Consider the following 15,064-nt stretch of genomic DNA (forward strand, 5'->3'; position numbering starts at 1 on the left):
TTATTCTCTTTATGTATAAGTCCATCATCCCATTGATACATTCTAATCAAAGGAACATCACTGTAAATATGGGATCCAGCTCCAGTGTTATCCTAGTGTTTTGAAACCAGAAGGTTATTTCAAATCTTTGTAGTATAACATGGTGACAAAAATTCTGACTACTGCTTTTCATCTAACTTTTTGTCTCAACTCATTTTACCTAACAGGATCTCCATCTACTTTTACGTCCATAATGAAACCAAACACCAGCTATAGTAACAAAAGACAGTGGGATTTTTTCCATGTGAAAAATATAATTAAAGATGAACAAATAAATAATACTAGGGAAAGATCCATAAAGATATTTCCAGCCGCTAAAATGGGACTCAGGCAGAATCTAGGCACCTAAAGCCAAAAAAGTAATCCCAAATTAGGCACTTTATTTTGGACCTAAAAGCTCCCTTCTGAATGTGTGCAGAACTGCCCAGTCTGAGCAGCTGGGTGCCTAGCTCCCACCTAAACTCCACTGCAATCCACACATAAGGCCAAGAGCCTCTCAACTTTGCCTAAGCTCCTGAAAGAGCCAGAGCTGATAGGCAAGATCAAGGTACATCTAACACACACCAGTGGCACTCAAGTGCTACAGAAAATACAGCAGCCACAATCATTAATTTAAAAAAACATGGCTGAAGGTTTCTTGGCTGTTCTAGCTACCTTATTCATTATTTACATTAATGTAGAATACCAGGTTGGCATGTTTATTGAAACTGCATTTTAAAATGATAGTACTGTATATATAGTGCCAAGTTTGAATTTAAAACAATATTAAAAATAGATAGGGTAGGAAAAGAAGTGCAAAAGGGATGGGAGGAGAGATGTAAGAGGATACCTGATGATTCAAAGTCAATCTAATTCATCACAAGCATAAACTTTTGTATTTCCATGAAAAACTATCCATGCAAAACCATACGAAACTATCTTATTCCAGCAGTGAATTTGGACCAGTGTCTCTTGGAAAACAGCATAAAGAATAATCTGAAAGTCATTTTTTTTTCTTTTAAGCATTTAGAAGCCAGAAAATCCTGGTAAAAATCTGAAAGACTTTTACCATTTTATTTTACCACAACAAGTTCATCCAAAGTACCCGAACCAAAAAGTGGATACCTTGCCTGCTGCTTTAGTCATCCTGAGTCCCTCTTCAAATCCTCTCACTCTCTTCTCTTTATATTCCGCATCAGATCTAAACCACCATTTGTTCTTACCCCCAAAGCCTGAACAAGCTCTCTGTGACTTTCATATTGGTTTCCAGATCTTTTCAATCCACTATTTCCTTAAAACTGTCCAAGCCAAACAACTAATTGATTCTTTTTGTGTCCAACTTTCCTACCCTCCTCATACAGCCTGATCTCAATGCCTGAAAATTCCAACCTGACCCTCAAGGAATATTTCCACAACCAAAACGAATCCACTTACAACAACACTTCATTTGGTAACAACATTGAGGAAAAGATTAACACCAAAAAATCAAAAAAGAAATCAGATTTGGCACCTCACAGTGGACAAATTTCAAACCTCAACTACTAAGAACTGACTGCTTCAAGGAAAGAATGAACAATGACATAATCAACAACTACCACATAACAACCTCTACCTCTCAAAGGAAGCCATAGAATCTCTAAGGTCCAACCACCAAATAGTAATAAAACCAGCAGATAAAGGAGGATCTATAGTTATCCTTAACCATGAAGACTACCTAAAAGAAGCCAACAGACAACTCTTTGACACCACCTACTACAAAAAACTCAGAAGTACTATGAAAAACTATGCGAAAGATTCAACTCCAGAGGCTGGAGAAGAGCAGGGGAATTAGCAGGGGGCTGGAGACCAGTGGAGGGGAGGGAGCTGTTGCCCCTGGGGGGTCCTGGGACCCTGCGGGCAGGGTAGTCCATGTGCTGTGGGGGAGTCTCTGCCCTGTGGGGGGCAGGGGACCTTTGGCAATGCATAGGGGGTGCACCTGCACTTCCTGAGCATGGTGGTGCACCCCCTCAAAAAAGGTACTGCTGAAACTGTTGGTGGTTCCTGTAGGTGGTTGCCACTTGCCACCCCCCACCACCAGTGGTGTCTGTGGGTAGTCAGTGATCACGACTGGCCACCGCTGTCGCTGCTGGTGGTATCTGTGGGTGCTCACTGCTCACCACCCCTCCCCCCGCTGCCAACAGTGCCGGTGGTATCAGTGGGAACTACCCGTTTACCGCTGCCACCACGCTCCCACTGCTGTGAGCGCTGCTGTGCCCCACCAGCCACCAAGGGCATGCAGGGGATCCACCTCTCCTAAGAAGCCCCCATACCCACAGTCCACCCACACCTACCCACACTCACCCACATCCCCCTTCCCACCCCCTCCTGCAAACCCCACATCCCCCATCACACACCCACCATGTGATAAGGAAACCCAAACCAAACATTAAAACATACAGATGTTTAGGATTTATTTTGATGCTAGAGACACTGATAGGCTTCCAAATTTCTTGAACATTGTAAATATAACAATAAAACATTGCCCATCTGATCAATCCCCCTTTCTCTCTCTCTTTTGTTCTAATTGTGGAAGAATGTGGATTTTGGTGTATTTTTAAAAGTGAATTTGAGATGCTTCTTCACCAGTCTAGCTGACACAAGGGGCTAGTGTCCCCAGATACCAATCTCCTGGGCCCCAGAAGCTCCTGAGGTCAAGTAACCCTAAGCTGCTGGCCACGGCAGGTTTTTGTACTGCTGGGGCCAGGACAGGCTGCTTTTTATACTGCTGAGGACACCACAGGTGCTGGCCCTGGGCTCTATCTCCCCCTGGCTGCAGATCCGGGAGGAGCCAGGCAGGGTTGTTTTGCCCCAAGTGGCACAATTTGCTCCACAACAAAGTGCATGTCCAAGCATGTGCGCTGAGGCAAAAAGCCCCAGCTCAAATTTGCACCACTTCTGTTTGAACTGATGCAAACACACATGCTTGCATGTGTGGATGCACCCCCTATGGCTCAAAGCACACCAAATGAATCCAGACCATGGCGGGATGAAAAATGTAAAACCTGCCAATGTATGTCCACCACACCCACAATAACTACACGCCACAACAGAACCATCACCATTCTTGGATCTTACACCTGCACTTCAGAAATGTAATATATCTCACCCAGTGTACTAAATGCCCTGATGGAAAATATACAGGAGAAACCAAACGACAACTGTGTACCAGAATGAATGCACACTGGAAATCTATCAAAGACAAGAATACTCAATTACCTGTGGGTGCACATTTCTCACAAGACAACCACTCTCTCTCCAATCTCCCAGTTCTAATCCTCAAAGGGAATTTACAAAACACCTTTCATAGTTGAGCCTACAAACTTCACTTCATAAATCTACTGGATACAGAAAATCATGGACTAAATATAGAGATTGGATTTATGGCACATTATAACCTGCCTGCCATCCGGTAACCCCAGGTAATCTGTCTGCGTTTTACCAGCTACATTCCATCACCAGTTCAACATTCCCCACATTGCCTCACCCCCCACTTATCTCATGTCTATTGTCTCCCATTCCCTCTGATTCTCACTGCCATGCATTTGCTTTTTCACAGACCTGCATTTTGCATACTGACTTCTATTCTACTCAGGATAGCACACAAAATATCACAAGACTCTCTCTATGCCTGAAGAAGGGTGTTTGTATCTGAAAGCTTACAAAGAACAATTTTTCCAACTATTAAATGGTCTAATAAAACATATCACATCTACCCAAAGAACCTTGTCTGCCTATGTCCTTAGATCAACACAGCTGCAATAAGCAACCCTAAAACCTGATCCTCCATGCCTTTCTTCAGAATTCATCAAGAAGGAGAAGCAATTCAGGTCACCTAAATTACATGCTACTGTAATAAAACAAAACAATGGAACTAAAATGCACACTGCATCTTATTTGCTTAGTATTCTCATCTTGTTGCATCTCTTCCTTCATGCTTTGTCTGATTCAGAGATTCATAGATGCTAGGATCGGAAGGGACCTCAATAGATCATTGAGTCCGACCCCCTGCATAGGGAGGAAAGAGTTCTGGGTCTAGATGACCCCAGCTAGATGCATATCCAACCTCCTCTTGAAGACCCCCAGGGTAGGGGAGAGCACCACCTCCTTTGGGAGCCCATTCCAGACCTTGGCCACTCTAACTGGGAAGAAATTCTTCCTAATGTCCAGTCTAAATCTACTCTCTGCTAGCTTGTGGCCATTATTTCTTGTAACCCCCGGGGGCGCCTTGGTGAATAAAACCTCACCAATTCCCTTCTGTGCCCCCGTGATGAACTTATAGGCAGCCACAAGGTCGCCTCTCAACCTTCTCTTGCGGAGGCTGAAAAGGTCCAGGTTCTCTAGTCTCTCCTCATAGGGCTTGGTCTGCAAGCCCTTAACCATATGAGTGGCCCTTCTCTGGACCCTCTCCAGGTTATCCGCATCCCTCGTGAAGTGCGGCACCCAGAATTGCATGCAGTACTCCAACTGCGGTCTGACCAGCGCCCGATAGAGGGGAAGTATCACCTCCTTGGATCTGTTCGTCATGCATCTGCTGATGCACGATAAAGTGCCATTGGCTTTTCTGATGGCTTCATCACACTGCTGACTCATGTTCATCTTGGAGTTCACTAGGACTCCAAGATCCCTTTGCGCTTCCGTTCCACCAAGCAGGTCATTCCCTAGGCAGTAGGTATGCTGGACATTTTTCCTCCCTAGGTGCAGCACTTTGCATTTCTCCTTGTTGAATTGCATTCTGTTGTTTTCTGCCCTTATGTCCAACCTGTCCAGGAGTGCTTGTAGTTGTTCCCTGGCCTCCGAAGTGTCCACTTCTCCCCACAGTTTTGTGTCATCCGCAAACTTGAACAGAGTACACTTCACTCCCTCGTCCAAGTCACTGATGAAGATATTGAAGAGTATCGGTCCAAGGACCGAGCCCTGCGGGACCCCACTGCCCATACGCTTCCAGGTCGATACCGACCCATCCACTACGACTCTCTTGGTGCGACCCTCTAGCTAATTCGCCACCCACCGGACTGTGTAGTCATCCAAGTCACAGCCTCTTAACTTGTTCACCAGTATGGCGTGGGATACCATATCGAAGGCCTTCCTGAAGTCTAGGTATATGACATCAACCCCTACTCCTGCGTCCAGGTGTTTTGTAACCCGGTCCTAAAAAGAGACTAGATTAGTCAGGCATGGTCTACCTGCTATGAACCCGTGCTGGTTTCGCCTCAGCATAGTTTGTCCTGCCGGGCTCTCACAAATCTGAGCCTTGATAATTTTTTCGAAGACTTTGCCTAGGATGGAGGTGAGACTGACTGGCCTATAGTTGCCTGGGTTCTCCTTCCTCCCCTTCTTGAAAATGGGGACCACATTGGCCCTTTTCCAGTCTTCTAGGACCTGGCCCATGCGTCACGAGTGTTCAAATATTACCGCCAGTGGCTGTGCAATGACGTCAGCCAGTGCCTTCAGTACCCTCGGATGGAGCTCACCCGGGCCTGCCGACTTAAAGGCATCCAGTTCCTCCAAGTGACTCTGCACCATCTCAGGGTCTACGCATGGCAGTCTGGTGCCTTGCTGCTGCCTCTCTACAACCCCAGTGAGAGCCTTGTCCTGCCCCTCTCTTAGGAACACTGAGGCAAAGAACTCATTGAGGAGTTCAGCCTTGTCCCCCCTGTCCGTCACCAATTGCTTATGCCCATTTAGTAGAGGTCCTATTCCACCCTGGGCCTTCCTTTTACTCCCTATATATCTAAAGAACAAATTTTTGTTATCCTTAACTTGGGATGCCATCCTCAGCTCCATGGTAGCTTTGGCCTTTCTAACTGCCTCCCTACAAGCGCGAGCAGAGGAGGTATACTCCTCTTTAGTAATCTCTCCTCGTTTCCACTTTTTATATGCCCCCCATTTAGCCTGTAGACTGCTCTGGATTTCTCTGGTCAGCCAAGGAAGCCTCTTGGCCCCTTTCCCCCTTTTTTCCCGCATCGGGATCATCTCCCTCTGTGCCCGAAGGATCATTTCCTTAAGGCACAGCCACCCTTCCTGGGCTCCCAGCTCTTCAAAACTCTTACTCTGCAGTGTGTCCTTGACTAAACGCCTGAGTTCATTGAAGTCAGCTTTCCTAAAGTCTAGCACTTTCACCCTACTAGTTATCTTACCCACTCAATGTCTTATGGTGAATTCTATTATTTGATGATCACTGTCCCCCAGGTGACCACCGATCTGTAGGTCTCCTACCATGTCATCCCCTGTTGCCAATACCAGGTCCAGTAAGGCATTCCCCCTAGTGGGACCATGTACCTCCTGCATCAGATGGAGGTCCTGTACACAGGATAGGAACCTGAATGAATGGTGGGACTTTGCTGTGCAAAGCAAACTTTGCAAAGCAAAGCAAACTGTGAAAATAACTAATCCAGTGACAACTGTCTACCCTCAGTTTTGGCAGGTAGACTCATCAACAATCCTACAATGCCAGAAAGGAGGGACCCTTTCAAGACACTGTTGGTTCTGTCTGATACATACACAGTTCTGTCTTTGATACTAGTTATTTTTAGGGACACTCAATTCTAAAACATTTCAGCTAATGCATCATATTGTAAAACCCCTATAGAAACTTTGCAGCAATGAAACAGCTAACAGTATGGTACAATCTACCATAATGCTCAGCAGCCTAATAGATAACTTTAAGAAAAAAAGAAAGCAAAACTCCTGACATTTTCTCTCCTTCCCAATAGCAAGTGTTCTAAGGTCAAGTGTTCACTGGGCATATCGAGATATGGTCAGTGTAGCATACAATACACTGTGCTTATCACCACAGTATCCATTTAGACTGAGAAAAGGAATGATGTCAGTCATTTCAATCACACAAAAGAAAGAAAGTTCAAGGTCCAACAGTACTATTAGAAAGACTGTGACCTGACTGGATAGAAGAAATGTCTCCATGGGTCAGTTCTTTTGGATTTTTACCTACTATTTTAAAATTGTGATTATGTACCAGATGCAACTTGAGAAAGGAAAACACATTGGGGAAGATGGATACTCTTGAGCAAGGGTGATGCACAGCTGCTGTGAGGATGGAATAGCACACATTCTGGGGCCCTAAATATTATATGGAGAATAAGCAATGGATTATGTCCACCCTTTTCTACATACCCATTAGTGGAAGACAGAGCTACTCCATGACCCCTACTACAGTTGGGGCCAGCAGATTCCATTTCTCAGCCATGTGCTTTTGTCTGAAAAGTCCTTTTATGAAGGTTTGGTCCTAGGTTCAGGATTACTTCTGAAAAACAGGTTCTACTCTGGGCTTAGAGAACTGCAGATTTTCAAATTTACTCAGTATGATTTAGTTACTTCCATAAACCCAGAACACATGAAGAAAACTCAACCCCTCCTCTGATCTGATGCTTATTAATAATGAATAAATGAATAAATGAACAATTAATAATATCAGTAGCATTGCTACTGATAGAAGTGTGGAGCTCTGGCTCTTAAAGACTGACAAATTAAGGAATACTGAAGCTGCCAGGATCATTCAAAAGATCCATTTCTTCAAATACTTTGCTCTCTTGCTAGGGTTCGTGTGACATGGTAATAAAGCACAACAGTAGCAGCTACACATCAATCTCTGCCTAGACAGGAGGCAATGGTGCTGAATTCCATTTGCAACAAAATATTACATGACTGGACAGAAGGACTGTAAAAAGGCTGAAACAGAAAATCACTATCCTGGTAATGCTATAATTTTTCCATATGTTTTGGATATATTTTGTTATCACCAGTGAGTATCTTTTTAAAGGGAAATGGAGAAGCGATAACTCTTAATGTTTCTCATATCCTGTATACATGCTTTTTATAAATCAAATGTTTATGGAAAAAGCACTTTAATAAAGTTATAGAATCATAGAAAATTAGGGTTGGAAGGGACCTCAGGAAGTCATCTCGTCCAACCCCCTGTTCAAAGCAGGACCATCCCCAACTAGATCATCCTAGCAAAAGTTTTGTCTAGCCAGGTCTTGAAAGCCTCCAAGGACCAAGATTCCACAATCTCTCTGGATAACCTGATCCAGTGTTTTACTACTCTCCTACTGAAAAAATTCTTCCTAATATCTAACCTGAACTTCCCTTGCTGCAACTTGAGACTATTGCTCCTTGTTCTGTCATCTGCCACCACTGAAAACAATCTAGCTCCATCCTTTTTCAAACCTCCCTTCAGGTAGTTGAAGGCTGCTATTAAATCTTCTCAGTCTTCTTTTCTCTAGACTAAATAAGCTCAGGTCCCTTAGCCTGTCCTCATAAGTCATGCCCCCCAGCCCTCTCTCCATTTTTGTTGCTGCGCGCAGGACCCTCTCCAGTTTGTCCACATCCTTTCTCTAGTGGGGGGCCCAAAACTAAACACAGTACTCCAGATGTAGCCTCACTAGTGCTGAGTAGAGGGGAATAATCACTTCCTTTGACCTGCTGGCGACACACCTACCAATGCAGCCCAGTATGCCATTAGCCTTCTTGGCAACAAGGGCACACTGCTGGCTCCTCTTCGGCTTATTGTCTATTGTAACCCCCATGTCCTTTTCTGTAGAGCTGCTACCCAACCAGTCAACCCACAGCCTGTACCAGTGCATGGGACTGTTCTAACTTAAGTGCAGGATTTTGCACTTGTCCTTATTGAAACTCATGACATTCCTTTTCGCTCAATCCTCCAATTTTCCTAGGTCACTCTGAATCCTAGCCCTACCCTCCAGCATATCTACTACTCTCTCCACACCCTGCTTGGTGTGACCTGCAAACTTGCTAGGGGTTCACTCTATGCCATCGTCCAGGTCATTGATGAAGACACTGAGCAAAACTGGCCCCAGGACTGACCTCTGGGGCACTCCGCTTGATACTGGCTGCCAACTAGACATCAAGCCATTGATTACTACTCTCTGAGCCTGATGCTCCAGCCAGTTTCCTATCCACCTTACAGTCCATTCACCCAGCCCATACTTACTTAGCTTGCCTGCAAGAACGTTGTGGGAGACTGTATCAAAAGCCTTGCTAAAATCACATTTACCAGTCTCCCAGCACCCACAGAGCCAGTCACTTCATCATAGAAGGCAGTCAGGATGGTCAGGCATGATTTGTCCCTGGCAAATCCATGCTGACTGCTCCTAGTCACCTTTTTCTCCTTCAGGTACTTCAAGATGGATTCATTGGGGATCTACTTCATGATTTTTCCAGTGACTAAGGCTAAAAAGGCATTGAGCACTTCAGCCTTTTCTGCATCCTCTGTCACAAGGTTGCCTCTCCCATTCAGTAAGGGACCCACACTTCCCCTGATCCTCCTCTTGCTACCAGCATACTTGTAGAAAGCCTCCTTCTTACCCTTCACCTCCCTTGCCAGGTGCAACTCCAGTTGTGCTTTGGCCTTCTTGATTTCACCCCTGCATACCCGAGCAATGCTCTTATATTGTTCCCTAGTTATTTGTCCAAGTTTCCACTTCTTATAAGCTTCCTTTTTGTGATTTAGTTTACCAAAGAGTTCTTCCCTCACCCTGCCAACTCCTCCTCCTTTGTGGGCCCCATCTCTTCCTCCCCCTCCAACCTATTATTTTCCCATGCCTCATCTGCTTTCTCTTCCCTTATCTGGGAAGACCTGGTTTCCCATGATCACCTCTTAGAGAAACTGGCCAATTGTTGCCTTGGGTCCTCCACGATCCACTGGCTGGAAAATTGGCTCCGGGGTCGGACCCAGAGGGTAGTAATTGATGGAAGTCACTCATCGTGGTGTCCTGTGACCAGTGGGGTCCCCCAAGGCTCTGTCCTTGGACCCATACTGTTCAACATCTTCATTAATGATGTGGACACTGGAGTCAGAAGCGGACTGGCCAAGTTCGCCGATGACACCAAACTTTGGGGAAAAGCATTCACACCAGAAGACAGGCGGGTGATCCAGGCTGACCTGGACAGGCTCAGCAAGTGGGCAGACGAGAATCTGATGGTGTTCAATGCCGATAAATGCAAGGTTCTCCACCTTGGGAAGAAAAACCCGCAGCATCCTTATAGGCTCGGCAGTGCTATGTTGGCTAGCACTATGCAAGAAAGAGACTTGGGGGTCATCACTGACCACAAGGTGAACATAAGCCTGCAGTGCGATGCTGCGGCTAATAAAGCGACCAAAACGCTGGCTTGCATCCATAAATGCTTCTCAAGCAAATCACAGGACGTCATTCTCCCCTTGTACTTGGCCTTAGTGAGGCTGCAGCTGGAGTACTGCGTCCAGTTTTGGGCTCCACAATTCAAGAGCAAACTGGATGCTTATCTTGCTGGGATCCTATGAACCCAGCTGACTTCCTGCCCTTTGGGCAGGGGGCTGGACTCGATGATCTTCCAAGGTCCCTTCCAGCCCTAATGTCTATGAAATCTATGAAAGTCTATGAAATCTGTGCCACCTGCTATCCCTGCCCCCCATCCCCTTTCCACTGCTGTACTCTCCCCACCTTGTATTCTTTTGACTTGATTTACAAATAATCTGGTGGAAGTGCAGAATGCATGACCCAATTCTCTGCACAAATTACACTTTCGGTCCTTCTTACACTCTCACCCCATGACCCTTCTCCCCACACGCCATGCAATTCTCATATGGGCAGGCCACTGCTGAATGCTCCTCCTCCTGGCACCTCATACATAGATTTGACTGTCCATAATAAATCACCAGTCCTTTGTGAGGCCCTAAGGTGATTACTGAAGGCAGGTGTTGTACCCTGCCTGCCCCTAGTAAGCCTACCAAGAGTAATACCTGGGCTCTCCAGGCCCTGTCTATACTCCATCTGGGTCTCAAACCTTATCCCCATTCTCCACTCTGTTGCAGTGCCTCAATGGCCAAAATCTTATATCCTCTGCTTCCTCAATACATCTTAATTGAGAACACCAAAGAAAGAATATTCTCAATAGCTCCAAAATCAAAATGTGCCAGGATAGGGTCTTCCCAACATTCTTTGCAAGTCTTCCAGAATTTTCAGTATGCCATCTCATCCTTAAACAGTACCTCCTAGTCCAGGCTGCTTGGCATCTGGATTAGGCAATTCATATCAAATGCCCAAACCCTCAACATCACCTGCAGCATCAGCCTGCTGAAATCCAGCTGAGTCATCTCTAGCTTTGAAATCTCTGAGCAAAAGCCTTACCTTGTAGAGATCTTTACACGGAACCTCTTTCTTCTCCCAGTTCTCATTCACTGTCCTTCACCAGGTGCAGTCTGTCCCATCTCTTTCCTTGCCACCATTCCAACCACTGCTGCTGCCATCACCGCCACTGCTACTCCAACCACCACCAATTCCTTCTAAGCCTTCCAGCCAGACCAAGCCATCATCCTAATCTTGACCCACAGGCTGAGAAGTGATATACTGATAGGAACCTACCCAAGGCTAGGTTAGGGCAGCCCATCTCAATAAGATATAGTGTCCATTGTGCTCAGTTCCCCTTAGCTAATTCTTTTTCAAGTCACGGCGCAGGGAGCTACACCAAATACATTTCAACGTCCTCTTCACTCCCACAGCTGAGCAGTGCCTTTCTTTCTCTTCTTTCCTGTTTCTTCACAAGCCTTAAATGTCTGGAAAACATCACCAAACTTGTGTGTAGCTGAGAGGCTCTGCTGCCTTCTCTCTCACCTTGTAGCATGATTAGTGTGGCACCACCCTCTGTGTGGTAGAGATGGACCCGGCAACTCTGTGCCTCATCTGCATATATATTTTTGGAGAGTCCCAATATTTGTGATGAGAACACCCAATTCCAGTTGTGAGTAAGGGGAGGCAATTAGCATATGGATCTGTTGTGGGGGATATCTAGAGTGCACATACATATTGAGCAGAGCTGAGCTATGGAGTTACCATAGCTTGAAACACTGTTGACTGCTGGGACCCAGCCCAATGAACTATATAATCAGTTATGAGCCTTTTGGCTCTAAAACTAATATCATGAACAGGCTGTACTGTATATAAATAGATAGAAAAGTAGTGCTTTAAAGTGTGTTTATGGATTACCTCTGCTGAAAATTAAGGGGGAAAAGGAAAGGCAACTGCTGCAGTTCTAAGTCAGGGCTAAAGTTAGATCCACAGCAGTCTCCTATCTGCTCTATGCTTCTGCAGCTTCTGCCTTCCCTCTGTTCCTTCCCCCACTTGCAGCTCACTTCCACATTGAGCTTTGTTTCCTCTTCAAGCAACCCTATTCACATGATCCCAGAGGAATACTGATGGTTTTGAGGAAAAGAGTCTGGGCAGGGTCTGACAGTAAGGGAAGCAGGAAGGCTGTAGAGGGGAAGAACTGGGGGAGGGGACAGAGGGCAAGGGGGCCACCTAACCCCCCACCCCACAACCACTATTTTCTCTACTGTAACAGTGGGAGGGGGGTGAATTCAAGACAGCATTCTGATAATTAGATTTTACACTTAGAAAATTATAACAAATTTATACATTTTCTGTATATAGAATCTAATTATTTGGAGATCATCTTATATTCCTGGTTGTCTTATATTCAAGTATATATGTTATGTTATGTTATATCTTGCTTTCATAAGGTTAATTGTAAGCTGCCTATTACACTACATTGTGTCAGTATGGCTGACACCAAAGCACAGAGAACCCTCCCTTTGAGCAGAAAATCAGCTGAACTAATTCTTTACATGTAGAATTTCATGAGACAGCCACAAGTGAAATAGAGAGACATTGTAGCTATGACAAAACACCTTCAGAAATCTAAAGTTTGTCAAATTTAAGAAGTGGGCTTTCCTTTCACATCTCAATCAGTCCCTTTACAAAAAAATGAATGATAACTGAAGACCTGCTGCAATGCCAGAAAACAGGCCTAAGGGATCTTGGGTTTTATTCACAAATTTAATCCCTTGCTCTTTTGTCTGACAAGGAGAAGCACAATGGAAAGACAGCACAATCACCTCCAGGCTGCAAACACTCCAAAAGCTCTTGGAACAACCCTATTCACATCACTCCAGAGGAATACTAATGGTTTTGAGGAAGCATATGCCTAGCCCTTTTTAACTAAAACAATACATTTCAGGGGAAGGAACAAGACATATAGAGGAAAGAGGAACCTGGAAGCATCACTCATAAAAAGGGACAGTTGCAAATGATATTCTAGATGTATCTATATCTACTCATTAAAAACTTTAGGGAAACTGAGAAAACTAGTATGAACATAAATAATGAGAAGAAAATGTATAATCACAAAGTTCCTGTTGTATGACATGGCCTATATCAAATGAGTTATTTTTCCTTTGCAATAGAAATAGGAGACTGGGGCCCTGGAAGTTCATATACTTGGATTTCGTGATTTAATTTGTGTGGGATAAAATAAATTTAAAAAAAAAATCTTGCAGCTTTTCTGCTCTGAAGTTTGCTTTACACCTGCTTACTATTCTCATCTAACTCCTTTGTGAATCTTAAACTATTGGTCTTAATGCTATCTAGGGGCAATGAGTTCTACATGTTAGGTATGTGCTCTGTAAAAGCATTTCATTTTATCATTTTTAAACTGGAAGTTTTCTGATGTAATTGAATGCTCCCTATGCTTGTCATGAGGAAGGGTGAGTAGGAACATCTAATTTAGCTTCTGAACTGATTACTGCATATTCCTCCACCTTTATTTTTTTTCTTAGCCCCATGTAACAGGAAACCCTATCCCTGTTACCAGAAGGCAGATCAGCCCCTTTAAAACCAGAACTTTTCTGGCACAGCATGCTGGTAAGGTGGGGGTTAAAAGCTGAGCCAGGCCAGCTAGTCAGGTGACCGGAAGGGGGCAGGCCTGAATTATAAAAACCCTGGGCTGGGCAGCAGTAGGGGGCTAGCAGCTGAAGGGGAGGGACTGCACATAAGAGCTCCTCAGAAAGACTTGGTGAGTGGTCCAAAGGCTGGAGGAGGGGAACTACTGAGGACCCCGGAGAAGCGGCAATGACCCCAGAAGGACTGTAGCCGACAGTGGGGAACAGAAGCATGAACCCCTGAGCAAATGTAAGCTGGTGTGCTGCCTTCTTTATTCATATATTTCTGGTGGCAGCTATAGCCCATAGATAGGACTGTTCATATTTCTTTTTTTCATATTTTTTTTGTTATTGAATAACACCGGTGGTTTGGGTGAGGCTACTGGGGAAGGAGAAGGCCTCATTGGGGCCCCACTACAGCATAGGGACCCCAGTGCCAGAGAGAGGGTGCAGTGTTTGGGGTGCTCAGGCCCCGGTGCTAGAGCGAGCAATCCTAAAAGGCCAGAGTGGCCTGGTGCACGTGGGTTGCAAACTGGGACAGTGGAGGTTCGAGGCTGTTGCCCAGCTTTGAACTTGCTACCCACCCACAGCTGTGGGGCTGGTGGACAGGCCTCTAGGCCAAGGAGGCTGGGCTCCAGATTGGAGCAAAATGGAGGGCCATGAGCCCCAAGACTAAAGAGCTAGAGCTTCAAAGTCAAACCCTATCTGCTGGGTTTAGACGGGGAGGCCTAGCTAGAGAGAGATGCGGGTCAAGGCCTGTGGTGGTGGAGAATCCTAACATACAAAGTACAATAGGCAGTCTCCCACTTATAAGAACATCGGTATAATATTTCCATCAAGACATGGCAGGCAAGTAGAAAGTGGGATTCGAGGAACCTTAAGGGGACTTCAGGGGTGCCCCACATAGGTCGCAGATAACTTAAAAGATGGCACTGGGGAGGGCAACCTGTTATACCCCACTTCAAATGGAAGTTTTTTAATTAACTTAACACTTCTTGGTGCTCATTTTTCAGCCTCTTCTATTCCTGCTGTATCTTTACAAGGAAAAAAAACCCTAATGATCAAAGGAACAACTGTCAAAGTCTGAAGACCTCTTTGTACATAGAATCAGTATCTAACCAAACAAATCCTAACCCTCTAAGAAGTCAGACTATTCATTTGTTAAAGAAACTCCCATGTTCCTGAGAATGTGACATTACTACCAGCACATGGCCCAAGGAAAGAAGTAGTCTTCTAAAGCTGTCCTATCCAATTCTAGTCACACTAATGAAATGTGAT

This window comes from Alligator mississippiensis, chromosome 2, assembly GCF_030867095.1.
Source record: "Alligator mississippiensis isolate rAllMis1 chromosome 2, rAllMis1, whole genome shotgun sequence".
Lineage (NCBI taxonomy): Eukaryota > Metazoa > Chordata > Crocodylia > Alligatoridae > Alligator > Alligator mississippiensis.